This window comes from Hyperolius riggenbachi, chromosome 9 (assembly GCF_040937935.1).
Source record: "Hyperolius riggenbachi isolate aHypRig1 chromosome 9, aHypRig1.pri, whole genome shotgun sequence".
Classification (NCBI taxonomy): Eukaryota; Metazoa; Chordata; class Amphibia; order Anura; family Hyperoliidae; genus Hyperolius; species Hyperolius riggenbachi.
In genome coordinates this window covers 44,578,138-44,594,516 of record NC_090654.1, presented here as the reverse complement: position 1 = coordinate 44,594,516, position 16,379 = coordinate 44,578,138, and the positions used below count along the sequence as shown (strand labels likewise).

The 16,379-nt window shown below is 45.4% G+C and overlaps 1 protein-coding gene across 5 annotated transcripts in view; it reads right to left on the bottom strand.

Moving 5' to 3' along the window:
- CCDC71 (coiled-coil domain containing 71) overlaps nt 1-16,379 on the bottom strand; it is a 161,088-nt gene that overhangs the window by 88,262 nt on the left and 56,447 nt on the right. For all 5 annotated transcript variants that reach the window (XM_068252627.1, XM_068252623.1, XM_068252624.1 and 2 more), the window contains exon 2: nt 13,707-13,780. The gene's annotated coding sequence lies outside the window, so the exon portion shown is untranslated. The remainder of the gene's footprint in view (nt 1-13,706; nt 13,781-16,379) is intronic.

Here is a 16,379-nt window from a genome sequence, read left to right as displayed (position 1 = left end):
CGCTGCGCAGTGGCAGCGGCTTGTGATGTCACACACAAGAAGAGCAAGGCAGTCGCAGCGATTCTCCGGCAGAGAGATGAGATAAAAAAAAAAAGACAACATGCGGCTGGGCGCCCTTAGGGAGTCAGCGCCCCGGGGCACGTGTCCTACCCCGACCCCCCCAAGCTACGCCTGAATATACCCACCAGCTCCTCTGGTGAGGTCCTGCTATTTATTCTGTTACTGTTGCACCAAGCACTACATACCTCATTGGTTGCCTGCTATACTTGTATTATTGGTGATACTGCAGATCACCACATAATCAGGTATAACATCTGTATTATTGGTGATTCTGCAGATCACACATAATCAAACATCTGTTTTGCTACACCAATCGTTACACCTATATTATGTATTCCCAGCTGAACCAGAGATTACATTTTATACCATCTCCCTCTGCCCTTCTGGTGTCTGTTACTCCCTTTCACACTGACAGAGAAAGAAGATTTACAAACTCAGACCCTGGTTCTGCTTATTGGTGTGAAGACTGGATTTGGAATGTGGGTCTGGGGCTATTTTCCAGGCCTGCCAGGAAGATAAGCTTTTATGGTTATTTCCCCCCCCCCCCCCCCCCCACCCTCTAGTAAACAAACTACTTCCTCTGGATGGGCCTGAAATGTCATTTCTGCCAGAAACACTTTTTTTCTAAGCAAAACTCAAGCTTAAGGGAAACTCTGGAGTAAGTCGTGTTTGCAATGACTTTTGGGCCAAATGCCAATTATTTGTCACAAGTATACATTCCCTTTAAAAAAAATTCACTAGCATTCTGTATTGTGGAAAGTGTTAAAGGGACGCTGAGCAGGTGATAAACACAGAATTTAAACTTACCTGGGGCTTCCTCCAGCCCACCGTAGGCCACGAGGTCCCCCGGCGTCCTCCTGGCTCCTTCCCTGGACCCGGCTCCGGTTACAGGACGACTTCGGCCTGAAGTCATCAGGTCTGCTTGCCACTTCCAAGGATTGCGGCATTACGCCGCCCGGCATTTGAGGTTTGTGTCTGCGGCGTCCCACTTCAAGAGGGGATTTAATTGGAGCGGGACGCCACAGACACAAACCCCATTTACAGTGCCCGAGTGGACGGCATATAATTATACAAGGCGAGGTTGAAACACACAGGTGTAAGTGCAATTCTACTTATAGCGCGAGAAGCTGTTAACACTGTTTCACACAATGGTGTCCTTCTTGTGTTTTTTAATACTTATGCTAGATTAAATATTACTTTTAATGGAAGTGAAGAGTCGCTGAAGTGATTTTGGACAACCCAGCTGATATCTCAGCAGATACATGTTAAATCCACCTAGAATTTGAAGTGGCAATGATCTGGTGTGCCTCATTACTGTTGGTGGGGGGGGCTGTCTGTCTGTGCACTGAAGGTGGTCTTGTTCTTGAAAACAGAGAACAATCCCCCCCACTAAGGCCCTTCCCCTATACGTTATATTGCTGCTGAAACAGAATCACGCTATGGGAAGTATGTTTGTATTTCAGAGGTACAGACTAATCAGCAAGCTCATGGTGAACCAGAACTTATTGGAGTGTGTGAGGGGCTACAATGGTTCTAAAAGCCCCTTTACTAAAATGCATGGAAAACTAAAGCTTGCTTTCTTAAAACAGAAAGTATTTGTGATAATTCAGGTTGGAGTAAGCTCTGAGATGTCTCCCACAATGCATCACTGCTGAATATATGCAAATTAACCATTGTCATCCTTAGAAGCTAAACACACCTCCAAATCTGCTGGAATGCAATGATGTGTCAGCTTGTAATTAATAGAAAAGTTGAGGATGCAAGGACTGGGGAAGAGTCTGTGTGCATGGATAGGGAACTGGCTAATGGACAGAAAACAAAGAGTTGTGGTCAATGGATCGTACTCAAAATGGGAGACTGTTAGCAGTGGGGTACCACAGGGGTCTGTTCTGGGTCCAGTGCTCTTCAATGTATTTATTAATGACCTAGTAGATGCAGTAGAAAGCAATGTTGCTATTTTTGCAGATGATACAAAATTGTGCAGAATCATCAACTCTCAGGAAGATAGGGACATATTGCAACAGGATCAGGATAGGATGGCTATATGGGCACATAAATGGCAGATGAAATTCAATGTTGAAAAATGTAAAGTCATGCATTTTGGTCGTACCAATGGTCTAGCACCATATAAAATAAATGGGATACAGTTGGGGACATCAAACTTGGAGAAGGACTTAGGAGTACTCATCGACAACAAGTTGAATAATTGTATTCAATGCCAAGCCACTGTAGCTAAAGCTAATACAATTTTGGGATGCCTTAAAAGGGAAATAAAAACTCGAGATGCTAGCATAATATTGCTCCTGTTTAACTCTCTAGTAAGGCCACATCTGGAATATGGAATTCAGTTCTGGGCACCACATTACAAAAATGATATTGCAGTTTTAGAGCAGGTGCAGAGACGAGCTACAAAATTGATACGTGGGATGGAAGGTCTCACTTACCAAGAAAGGTTAGATAAACTGGGTTTTTTTAGTCTAGAGAAAAAACGCCTTAGAGGAGATCTAATTAACATGTATAAATACATCAGAGGGCAATATAAAAGCTTGGCGGATGAGCTTTTTGTTCCTAGGCCTTCTCAAAGAACTAGAGGACAAGATCTGCGCATGTAGGAAAAACGTTTTAGCCATTTATTTAGGAAAGGGTTCATTACAGTAAGAGTGATTAAGATGTGGAATGCATTGCCACAGGAAGTAGCTATGGCAAATTCTATACCTGCATTTAAAGGGGGCTTAGATGCTTTCCTTGCGTTGAAAGTCATCCATGGCCACAAATACTAGGTAATGCCCAGTGGTGTTGATCCAGGGATATTATCGGATTGCCATCTGGAGTCAGGAAGGATTTTTGTCCCTTTTGGGACTAATTGGACCATGCCTTGTAAGGGTTTTCGCCTTCCTCTGGATCAACAGGGATATGTGAGGGAGCAGGCTGGTGTTGTACTTTGTTCTCTGGTTGAACTCGATGGACGTATGTCTTTTTTCAACCTAAATAACTATGTAACTGTGTACAGAGCCATAGTAATCCAACATGCATACAGACTGTTTTGGATTGGTTTATCCTCATCAGTGCATGGCATGGATTAATTTGGCTCTATGGGGTAGGACTTGAAAAAAACCCCAGAGGTACAGACTAATCAGCAAGCTCATGGTGAACAGGAGTCTTTTATGTTTTGTGGTGAGAGCAGTTTGGAATGATAAATACTGACATATATATATCACGTCAGTGTTTTTCGCAGTAAATATATTAATATAAAATTTGCACCACATGTCAGTAACAACCCAAGGGAAAAGAAATCGAAACAAACACACAGTAAATAAATAAATAAAAATAATTTAAAAAAAACACACAATGAAAATATGAAACACAAAAGACAAAATAAAAAAAGAATATTCTAACATTCTATATTGGAATATTCTAATTTTTTGAGTTTCTATTATTTGTATCTATTATTTTATTAATCAAGTAACAGCGAGAACACCGAGGTAACAAGGGCACATATGGCAGCCACATGGCATTGTTCAGCACCGAGTGACAGGAAGGTAGGGGTAGTGACAGTGCAACTTATATTCAACCAGATGACTGACAAAATCTGATTGAAGAGACAGTGCTGTATGGTCATAATCCAAGTGAATAATCAATATCGGGGGATCTGAAATTGAAATAATGGAACAGTGTGTATCAGGCTTTACTTCAATATTAAAGAGGCACTCTATTATGCTCACAAAGCATTACTCCGTGCAGCAGGAGCAGTGGAAAAAAGAAATGAAACTTTACAAAAAAAATAATAGAAAATGATAGATTCTATATTTTCATTATACATTTCAACAATGCTTACATATTTACATTACATTTTTAATATTAAACACAATAAATTAACAAAAATGAGAAAAAAAAGCCTTACATTACCTTTAAAAATGACAAAAGTTTGCTTTCCTAAAACAGAAAGAATTTGCGAGAATTCAGGTTGGAGTGAGCTTGAGATGTCTCCCAGAGCAACACTGCTAATATATGCAAATTAACCATTGTACCCTTAGAAGCTAAACACACCTCCAGAACCGCTGGAATGCAATGATGTGTCAGCTTGTTAATTTGTACAGAGCCATAATAATCCAACATGCATACAGACTGTTTCGGATTGTTTGATCCTCATCAGTGCATGGCATGGATTAATTTGGCTCTATGGAGTAGGGCTTGTGAATCCGAGAGGCACATGGCGGCTGCCCTGCTTGCGACATAGTTTGCAGACATACGACCCCCTCAAAACTCTGTATACTACTGATTACAGATGATGATACGGGCCTCGGCACACTCCCCTCTCCTTTTTCCCCCTACCCTCTCTTATCCCTGTATCTCCTATCTATGGCCTCTATTCATAAAGCATTCCTGCACACGGTAATGCTCAAAACAGCTGACTTTCCCGACCATTTAGCAAAGTCTCAATTCATAAAAGCTGTTTCCACGTGAAAAGCTACAACTCCCCAGCAGAGTGATACATTTCCGCCTTGTGCGGTAATTTTCGAGATTTATCTAGAAAATTTAACAAAATGTCAATTCATAAATATTAGAGAAAGCGGTATGTGGACGGGAAATACCGCTTCCTCGGGTGTAGCGATAAGCGTGCGGAGACCATGTAACTTAATGGGACAGCCCTCCTAAGCAGCAGCAGAGAGAACACCGCACGGAGGGACTCTGCCAGCTTGTGTGTTCCTGAAAGGTTACCAACTGCCTACCGCCAGCCTACAGCGGGAAATCTCCGCACTGCTATCGCAGCTGGCAACATTTTTATGAATGACCACCCAGAAGTCTAAAATACCGATGCGGTATTTTCCCTCCACAAATTTTTTCACCACAAATGTTTTATGAATAGCGCCCATCTATCTCTCTCCTTTCACCCTCCTTTTTACCATACAGATTGTATAGCAGATGCTGGGTATGTTTCAGGAGACCTTATCTCACTCAGACTAAAAGGTGCGTACACACGCAGTACCACCGGCAACGACGGGTCCGCCGGACCCTCCCACTAGGCGGACGTTCAGCCGACAGTAGTGCGTGTGTACGCGCTGTCGGCGGACTGATAAGGCTGTTTCTGATCGTTCAAAAACAGCCTTATCAGTCCGCCGACAGCGCGTACACATGCGCATACTGTCGGCTAAAGACCGCCCAGCGGGAGGGTCCGGCGGTCCCGTCGTTGCATTTAGTAGTGCGCGTGTACGCACCTTAACCTGCTGAGTGGTCTGGACGAGCTCAGCTCGTCCAACACCGCCAGAGGCTGCCGCTCAGGCCCTGCTGGGCCGATTTCCACCAAATAAAAAGCAGCACACGCAGCCGGCACTTTGCCAGCCGCGTGTGCTGCCTGATCGCCGCTGCAGCGCGGCGATCCGCCGCGTGCAGCGGCGAAAGAGGGTCCCCCCAGCCGCCCAAGCCCAGCGTAGCCGGAACAAACAGTTCCGGCCAGCGCTAAGGGCTGGATCGGAGGCGGCTGACGTCAGGACGTCGGCTGACATCCATGACGTCACTCCGCTCGTCGCCATGGCGACGAGGGAAGCGAAACACGGAGGGACGCTCATTGCGGCCTTCCGTGTTATTTCTTGCCGCCGGAGGCGATCGGAAGATCGCCTCCGGAGCGCCCTCTAGTGGGCTTTCATGCAGCCAACTTTCAGTTGGCTGCATGAAATAGTTTTTTTTTTATTTAAAAAAAACCCTCCCGCAGCCACCCTGGCGATTTAATCAGAACGCCAGGGTGGTTAAGAGTCCTTTCTTAACCACTTCCCGACCGCCCACTACACAGGGGCGGCGGGGAAGTGGAGCCCTGCAGGACGGCCTCACCCACAGAGGCGGCAGTCCATTTAAGGGCATGGGCGGAGCGATCGCGTCATCCGTGACGCGATCCTCCGCCCGGGATCGAAGCACGGGCATTTTGTCTCCGCTCGCCGGCCACTTAGCAGAGCCGGCGAGCGGAGGAATCCGCAGGATCAGCCAATCCCTGAGTATAAGGCACTTTGTTAGGTAAACAAAGTGCCTTATACGTGCTTCCTCCTCGCCTCGTGGTCTCATTGTTCCAGAGACCACCAGCGAGGAGGAAGCACTTGTAAGTCTCACTGCACGCAGCTTGATTTTGCCCACAGCCTCCCTGATCACCCACCCCAGGCCTCATACCCCCCCTGATCACCCCAGCAGACCCCTGCCCAGCACCCTTGCACCCCTGCAAAACCCCCACCCCCCCCACCTGCCACTAACTAGCGACGCTGCCCCTTAGTTTAGGTCCCTAACTGCCTCCTAGTCACCCCTGATCCCCCCTCCCTACCTTTAGATCACCCCCACACCCCATCCCAGACTACCCCCCTGTATACTGTATACATTTGTATACAGCTACATTACCCTCTGATCCCCCTCTGATCCCCCTCTGATCACCTGTCTATCACCTGTCCATCAGCCCTCAGCACCCCCACCCATCAGAGCAGACCCTAACTGCCCCGCGGGGGTAACCGATCACCTGCCCAGGCCCTCGATTGCCCTCGTACCCCCCTTCTGATTACATCCCCTGCTGTTTGTTTACATCTGTCCTCCCCAGCAATCACTAACTGATCTTTGATCAGTAACCCCCTGTGTCTGCCTCTCATCAGATCAGGACTCAGTCTGCCCCGTGCAGGCTCCTGATCAACCTCCCATCCCCTCAAATCGCCCTCAGACCCCCCCCCTAATCACCGTCCAAGTGCATTGTATTTGACTGTGCTGCGCTTGTATTCGATTGTGCTGCGCTTGTATTCAATTGTGGTGTAATTGTATTTGATTGTCCCGTGATCGGCTTCGATTGCCCCGTGATTGTTTGATTGCCTGAGACCCCACTTCCCGCCACACCCAACCCCACCCTCCCCCCCACCACACCCAACCCCACCCCACCCCCCCCCCCACCACACCCAACCCCACCCCACCCCCCCCCCCCACCACCACCTCCAACCACCACCTTCCGAGTGCATCAGATTTGCTTGTGCTGTGATTGGAGTCGATTGTGCTGTAATTGTATTTGATTGTCCCGTGATCGACTTCGATTGCCCCGTGATTGTTTGATTGCCTGAGACCCCACTTCCCGCCACACCCAATCCCACCCTCCCCCATCACCTTCCGAGTGCATCAGATTTGATTGGGCTGTGATTGGAGTCGATTGTGCTGTAATTGTATTTGATTGTCCCGTGATCGACTTCGATTGCCCCGTGATTGTTTGATTGCCTGAGACCCCACTTCCCGCCACACCCAATCCCACCCTCCCCCATCACCTTCCGAGTGCATCAGATTTGATTGGGCTGTGATTGGAGTCGATTGTGCTGTAATTGTATTTGATTGTCCCGTGATCGGCTTCGATTGCCCCGTGATTGTTTGATTGCCTGAGACCCCACTTCCCGCCACACCCAACCCCACCCTCCCCCCCACCACACCCAACCCCACCCCCCCACCCCCCACCACCTCCAACCACCACCTTCCGAGTGCATCAGATTTGCTTGTGCTGTGATTGGAGTCGATTGTGCTGTAATTGTATTTGATTGTCCCGTGATCGGCTTCGATTGCCCCGTGATTGTTTGATTGCCTGAGACCCCACTTCCCGCCACACCCAATCCCACCCTCCCCCCATCACCTTCCGAGTGCATCAGATCTGCTTGTGCTGTGATTGGAGTCGATTGTGCTGTAATTGGATTTGATTGTCCCGTGATTGTTTGATTGCCTCTGAGACCCCACTTCCCACCAACCCCAATACCTCTCAAATACTCCCTTTTTGCTAGGTAGGTGCTCTTTTTTTCTGGGTAGTCTCGGAGGAAAACCCCATAAATTTAGCAATCCAAAATGGCAAGAAGGGGGCTTTCCGATGACGAGGTATACAGGTACATGGACCAGTCGGATGAGTTCTTTTGGGAAGAATCATCCGTCGAATCTTCCGGGTCCGATTTTGAACCTGTAGAAAGCAGTGGTTCCCTGACCGATAGTGATGACGAGGCTATGGTCCCGGCTAGAGCCAGGCGTACCAGACCCCAAGTCGTTAGACCGCAGGTGGCGCAGGATCCGACTCAAGGGCAGCAGGGTGGTGCTAGCGCTGTTGATAGTTTTCTTGGTGAGGCAGGCACCAGCAGCGCAGCATCTCCTGGACTTAGTGCCAGTGCTTCCGTAGACCCTGACGAAGTGGTGAGCGTCAGCATGGAAGTTGAAACTGGTACGGTGGCAAGTGCAGTAGTACCCCCGTCGCAGCCACCAACAAGAAGACGGGCCCGTAGTACCCATAGACTCCCAGAGGTGCTGGCACAACCAGATTGGCAATCCCCTGATTCCGCCGCACCCGTAGTGCCCCCTTTCACCGCCCAGTCTGGAGTCCAGGTGGCGACAGCTCATCTAGGAACGGCCCTAGACTTTTTGCAGCTGTTCATCACCCAGGTTCTCTTGGACTTAATTGTGGTTGAGACCAACCGTAAAGCCACACAATTCATCACCGAGCACCCGGAGAGCATGTATGCCCAGCCTTTCGGGTGGAAACCAGTCCAAGTTTCCGACATTAAAATCTTTTTGGCCCTTATCCTTCACTTGGGACTAATGAAACAGAATGTACTGCGGTCGTATTGGTCTACGAACCCAGTAAATCATGTTCCCTTGTACCCTGCTGCCATGTCCAGGACACGATTTGAGTCCATCCTGCGCTTCCTGCACTTCAACGACGACAAAACCTGTCATGAAAAGGGCCACCCTGCTTATGACCGGCTCCACAAAATTCGGCCCCTCATAGACCACCTGTCATCAACATTTGCAGATGCTTATATCCCTGAACAGAACATCTGCGTAGACGAGTCCCTCTTACGCTTTACCGGGCGCCTTGGCATCAAACAGTACATCCCAAGCAAGCGCGCCCGGTATGGGGTGAAACTGTATAAGCTCTGTGAAAGGGCCACAGGCTATACATGTCGTTTTAGGGTCTATGAGGGAAAAGACTCAAAATTGGAGCCGGTCGGATGCCCTGACTACCTGGGGAGCAGTGGAAAGGTTGTGTGGGACTTGGTGTCACCCTTGTTCCAGAAGGGGTACCATCTTTTTGTGGACAATTATTACACAAGTGTGGCCCTCTTTCAGCACTTAAAGTTAGAAGGAATCCGATGCTGTGGCACTGCGCGGCCTAGTCGCCAGGGCTTCCCCCAACGGCTCGTTACCACCAGACTTTTACGGGGGCAGAGGGTCGCCTTGCGTACTGAAGACCTGCTCGCGGTGAAATGGAGGGACAAGAGGGACGTTTACTTTCTGTCCACCATTCACACAGACACGACAGTCCAAATTCAACGGGCAACTGCGGTCATTGAAAAGCCCCTTGTCGTCCACGAATATAATGTCAACATGGGAGGGGTGGACTTCAATGACCAGAGGTTAGCGCCCTATTTAGTTACCCGGAAAACAAGACGCTGGTATAAGAAAGTGTCTTTTTATCTGATTCAATTGGCAGTTTACAACAGCTTTGTTCTCTACAGTAAGGCTGGGAGAACTGGATCTTTCCTCCAATTTCAGGAAGAGATCATTATGGACATCCTGTATCCAGGAGGTGCCAGGCCCCCCCCCCCAGATGCAACTAGCCGACTGCATGGAAGGCATTACGCCTATCAGCTTCCGTGTGCCCCAGGTCAACGCATCCGAAGAAAACGTTGCCGTGTCTGCAGCAGGGCTGGAACAAGGAGTGACACCGTTTATTATTGTCCCCGCTGTCCTGACCAGCCTGGTCTATGCGTAGGGCCGTGTTTTGAGAGGTACCACGAGCAGGTACACTATTAGAACCTAGGGAACTCCAGACACAGGAGTAGGCACACACTCAGTGGTCTTTCGCACATTGTCGCAGGGAGAGGAGAGGTAAGCTTGAAGACCAAACGGGTAAGCATAAAAATGGGAAGAAGGATCGGTTTCCATGCTTGATATTGCTGATCTGTCCTGGGTTGGCGATATAAGACGGCATGTTTGAATTTCCCTTGAGTGTGGACACCCCCGGTTTATATGTGATTTGGGCCTATGATGATGCTTTAATGCCACACAGAGTCATCTCTATTGGCAGGCATATTGCTGTATCCTACAGGCATAATGCTGTATACTAAAGTTCTGAGGCCCAGTCACATAAGTTGGTGGCTCACCCTGAGTGCAGGGTGGCACGGGGTGTCTCTCTCCTGAGGTTATCACTGCCATTGATGTGGAGGAAGATCTGCCATTGATGTGGAGCAAGGTATGTTTGCCGTTCATTTTTCCTTTCAGCCCAGAGTGCATTACTTGTATACCCAATATAAGGAGTATAGCAGAAACTCCTAATACTGGCCATACATGTAATGATTGCAGAGACCCTAAAATGCCAGGACAGACTCCACAAATGACCCCATTTTGGAAAGAGGACACCCTAAAGTATTATGTGAGGTGCACGGTGAGTTCATAAAAGATTTTAGTTTTTGTCACAAGTTAGCAGAATTTTTTTTTTTTTTTTTTTTTTTAACAAAGTGTCATTTTCCGTTAACTTGTGACAAAAAATAAAATTTTCAATGACCTCACCATTCCCCTCATGGAATACCTTGTTGTGTATTCTTTCCAAAATGGAGTCATTTGTGGGGTTTGTTAACTGTCCTGGCAAGTGGGCGGGGTGCTAAATTTTGAGCACCCCTGTAAAGCCTAAAGGTACTCATTGGACTCTGGACCCCTTAGCGCAGTTAGGGTGCAAAAAGGTGCCACACATGTGGTATCGCCGTACTCGGGAGAAGTAGTACAATGTGTTTTGGGGTGTATTTTTACACATACCCATGCTGGGTGGGAGAAATACCTCTGCAAATGACAATCTTTTGATTTTTTTACACACAATTGTCCATTTACAGAGATATTTCTCCCACCCAGCATGGGTATGTGTAAAAATACACCCCAAAACACATTGTACTACTTCTCCTGAGTACGGCGATACCACATGTGTGGCACTTTTTTGCACCCTAACTGCGCTAAAGGGCCCAAAGTCCAATGAGTACCTTTAGGATTTCACAGGTCATTTTGCGGAATTTGATTTCCAGACTACTCCTCACGGTTTAGGGCCCCTAAAATGCCAGGGCAGTATAGGAACCCCACAAATGACCCCATTTTAGAAAGAAGACACCCCAAGGTATTCCGTTAGGAGTATGGTGAGTTCATAGAAGATTTTATTTTTTGTCACAAGTTAGCGGAAAATTGATTTGTATTGTTTTTTTCACAAAGTGTCATTTTCCGCTAACTTGTGACAAAAAATAAAATCTTCTATGAACTCACCATACTCCTAACGGAATACCTTGGGGTGTCTTCTTTCTAAAATGGGGTCATTTGTGGGGTTCCTATACTGCCCTGGCATTTTAGGGGCCCTAAACCGTGAGGAGTAGTCTGGAAATCAAATTCCGCAAAATGACCTGTGAAAGCCTAAAGGTGCTCATTGGACTTTGGGCCCTTTAGCGCAGTTAGGGTGCAAAAAAGTGCCACACATGTGGTATTGCCGTACTCGGGAGAAGTAGTACAATGTGTTTTGGGGTGTATTTTTACACATACCCATGCTGGGTGGGAGAAATACCTCTGCAAATGACAATCTTTTGATTTTTTTACACACAATTGTCCATTTACAGAGATATTTCTCCCACCCAGCATGGGTATGTGTAAAAATACACCCCAAAACACATTGTACTACTTCTCCTGAGTACGGCGATACCACATGTGTGGCACTTTTTTGCACCCTAACTGCGCTAAAGGGCCCAAAGTCCAATGAGTACCTTTAGGATTTCACAGGTCATTTTGCGGAATTTGATTTCCAGACTACTCCTCACGGTTTAGGGCCCCTAAAATGCCAGGGCAGTATAGGAACCCCACAAATGACCCCATTTTAGAAAGAAGACACCCCAAGGTATTCCGTTAGGAGTATGGTGAGTTCATAGAAGATTTTATTTTTTGTCACAAGTTAGCGGAAAATGACACTTTGTGAAAAAAACAATACAAATCAATTTTCCGCTAACTTGTGACAAAAAATAAAATCTTCTATGAACTCACCATACTCCTAACGGAATACCTTGGGGTGTCTTCTTTCTAAAATGGGGTCATTTGTGGGGTTCCTATACTGCCCTGGCATTTTAGGGGCCCTAAACCGTGAGGAGTAGTCTGGAAATCAAATTCCGCAAAATGACCTGTGAAATCCTAAAGGTACTCATTGGACTTTGGGCCCTTTAGCGCAGTTAGGGTGCAAAAAAGTGCCACACATGTGGTATCGCCGTACTCAGGAGAAGTAGTACAATGTGTTTTGGGGTGTATTTTTACACATACCCATGCTGGGTGGGAGAAATAACTCTGTAAATGGACAATTGTGTGTAAAAAAAATTAACAAATTGTCATTTACAGAGATATTTCTCCCACCCAGCATGGGTATGTGTAAAAATACACCCCAAAACACATTATACTACTTCTCCTGAGTACGGCAATACCACATATGTGGCACTTTTTTGCAGCCTAACTGCGCTAAGGGGTCCAAAGTCCAATGAGCACCTTTAGGCTTTACAGGGGTGCTTACAATTTAGCACCCCCCAAAATGTCAGGACAGTAAACACACCCCACAAATGACCCCATTTTGGAAAGTAGACCCTTCAAGGTATTCAGAGAGGGGCATGGTGAGTCCGTGGCAGATTTCATTTTTTTTTGGTGCAAGTTAGAAGAAATGGAAACTTTTTTTTTTTTTTTTTTCGTGTCACAAAGTGTCATTTTCCGCTTACTTGTGACAAAAATTAATATCTTCTATGAACTCACTATGCCTCTCAGTGAATACTTTGGGATGTCTTCTTTCCAAAATGGGGTAATTTGGGGGGTATTTATACTATCCTGGAATTCTAGCCCCTCATGAAACATGACAGGGGGTCAGAAAAGTCAGAGATGCTTGAAAATGGGAAAATTCACTTTTTGCACCATAGTTTGTAAACGCTATAACTTTTACCCAAACCAATAAATATACGCTGAATGGGTTTTTTTTAATCAAAAACATGTTTGTCCACATTTTTCGCGCTGCATGTATACAGAAATTTTACTTTATTTGAAAACTGTCAGCACAGAAAGTTAAAAAAATCATTTTTTTGCCAAAATTCATGTCTTTTTTGCTGAATATAATAAAAAGTAAAAATCGCAGGAGCAATTAAATAGCACCAAAAGAACGCTGTATTAGTGACAAGAAAAGGAGCCAAAATTCATTTAGGTGGTAGGTTGTATGAGCGAGCAATAAACCGTGAAAGCTGCAGTGGTCTGAATGGAAAAAAAGTGGCCGGTCCTTAAGGGGTAGAAAGCCCTAGGTCCTCAAGTGGTTAATATGTAGTCTTTCATTATCTCTTGTCACACAGAAGTCCCAACCCATGAGCTGTGAGATTCTCTGGACCACTTATCTAACACTTTTCGCAGCTTCTCCAAGGACTATTATTGGTTATCTGCCCAGGACTCTGAACCTACCTTGTTGTTAAGACCTCATGTAACCAATGTACGATCTGCAATTTTTCCTTTTTCTTTTTGTTACTTATACGTTGTTGTTGTAATCTAAACATTTCCAATAAAGACTTATTTAGAAAAAAATAAATCACATTGCATTCTGTAAAGTGGAGAGAGTGTAAGCAAAATACCTTTTTTCCCAGTTATGCCTCAATTTTAGCTTCCTTGCTTCAAATCAAGGTTCCGTCTGATAGGCCAGCAGTGCCTAAAATACAAATTACATTAAGAGCTGTAGAAAGTATGACTGCAATACAAGATAAAAAAAAAACAGACAAATTCTTAAGATATAAATATAAGGCATGAAATGCTGACCATCAATAGACAGAACAAAACAGAAGTATTAGAATGAGGGGAACCGCTCAACACCACCATCCAGAAACTATGAAGATTATTATTATTATTAATTTATAAAGCGCCAACATATTCCGTGGCGCTGTACAGAGTAAGAACAAAACATGGGGTACATAGTTATACAAACAATGGTATACACAAAATATAAATACCGGTAGTGGTAGAAAGAAATTACGCCTATGCATAATTAACTATAGGTTACTATTTATGTAATTTTTTTCTATTGTCAATTGGAAGCGCCTTCCTGCACTTGATGGGAAACTAACCCGCAACGAGGACACTGCGGGAGCGGAGAGGGCACAGGACAGCTGCTGGGGGCTTGGGAATGCCCCAGGTAAGTGAAACTTTTTTTAGTTACAGGGTTAAGGTTCACTTTAAGCCCAGGATCCCATTCAGTATAATGAATGGGAACGCAAGGCTCCCCCCCCAGCGGGAGTGACGCGCAGCGCAGAGCCACGGGACTCTGCACTGCATGGAAACAAGCCCTTATTAAATTAACTTTTTCTTCTAAGTTTTCTCCTAGGAGATAAGTTTTCATCTGTTTAAAATAACTTTTGCACTCTGTAATTGAAAAAGTACCAATTAGTAGGTGAAAAGGTACTGTCAAAATTATTCTGATTATTTTCTTGCTCGTTGGTGGCTTACTCTGTAACAACATTTTCAGCCTTATTTCTTCCATCCTATAAGTTCCTATACCTGTTCTAATGTGGTCTGGCTTACTGCAGCCGTTCCTACTTGCACAGTGACTGTATTATCTATGTTATATGATCTAATCTTCTCTCCTCTGTCGGCTGCTCTGTCGGGCTGAGGCAGTCAGACTGGAATGTGCAGGTCTGCTTGTGATTGGATAGAAGCTATACACACCCTCTCAAGGCCCCCTGCAGGCTCTGTATGACTCACACACTCTGCTTATGTGAGCCTATCACAAGCTGGTTAGTTTGTTTGTAAACACTGCCTAAAACTGGCAATTACAAGCCAGGTTTGCAGCAGAGAGTGGCAGAAACAGCACAGAGGGGCCCAGGAGAACATAATGAATAGAATGGTATGCTTTTTGCTGTAAGAATTTTAGAGTACAGATTCTCTTTAAGGCATTTTACTGATAAAGTGTTAAAATATCACCTAGGCGAAAACTTGCCCAATGTGTCTAAAGCAGGGCTGTGGAGTCAGAGTCGAGAAGTCAAGCAATTTATGGGTACCTGGAGTCAGTGGTTTCATAAACTGAGGAGTCTGAGGATTTTTGTACCAACTCCACAGGCCTGGTCGGGTTGAATGAAACTGGATCATCCAATGAAACTCTCAAGTCTATAGGGGGACAACTAGTGTATTCAAAATGAAGTGACATAAATTCTCAAGATAGCAGAGCAGAAGTGGTTTGGAAACCTCTCATCATATTGTTTCTGGGGTCACCCACTGAACCCTGCATGAAGGTATGGCAGATTGGAGCGCTTCTGTGTTTTTTGTTTTGAAAGGTTTATAGATGACAATAGATTTGAGGTGAAATCATCTGACTTCACATAGATTGGTGACATTCTAATATGTATGGAGACTCCTCTCGGCCCTCTGGGTTTAGAGGTATGGTTAGATCACCTAGGGCCTGATTCACAAAGCTTTTCTGTTAAATTATCTCACCTTATTTATTAACTCACAATTTATCTCTCCTTAAATGGCTTAACTCATGATTTACCTCTCCTTATCTAACTTAACTCATGATTTACCTCTCCTTATCTAACTTAACTCATGGTTTACCTCTCCTTATTTAACTCAACTCATGGTTTACCTCTCCTTATCTAACTTAACTCATGGTTTAGCTCTCCGTATTTGACATAAGTCATGGTTTAGCTCTCCTTATCTAACTTAACTCATGGTTTAGCTCTCCTTATTTGACATAAGTCATGGTTTAGCTCTCCTTATCTAACTTAACTCATGGTTTAGTTCTCCTTAATTGACATAACTCATGGTTTAGCTCTCCTTATTTGACATAACTCATGTTTCAGCTCTTATTTGACGTAACTCATGGTTAAGCTCTTATTTGACATAACTCATGGTTTAGCTCTCCTTAATTGACATAACTCATGGTTTAGCTCTCCTTATCTATTAATCTCATGAATTATCTCTCCTTATTTGCTTATCTCATGCATTAGCACTCCTTACAGTTAAGATGAAAAATAAGTAACCTTTGTGAATCAACCCCTTAATCTTCTCCGATTTCTGCTGATTTCCACAAGACAAAGTGAAACTGAGCAATGCCTGGGTCCCCCGCCTTCCTGCCCTAAAACCAGGGCTGTGGAGTCGGTACAAAAATCATCCAACTCCTCAGTTTGTGAAACCACCGACTCTGACCGCAGGTACCCAAATTTGCTCTGACTCCTCAACTCCGACTCCGCAGCCCTGCCCCAAACTGTAAACATGCTTGTCTGGGTAATAAAACTATGATCATAAATATCTGCTTATGG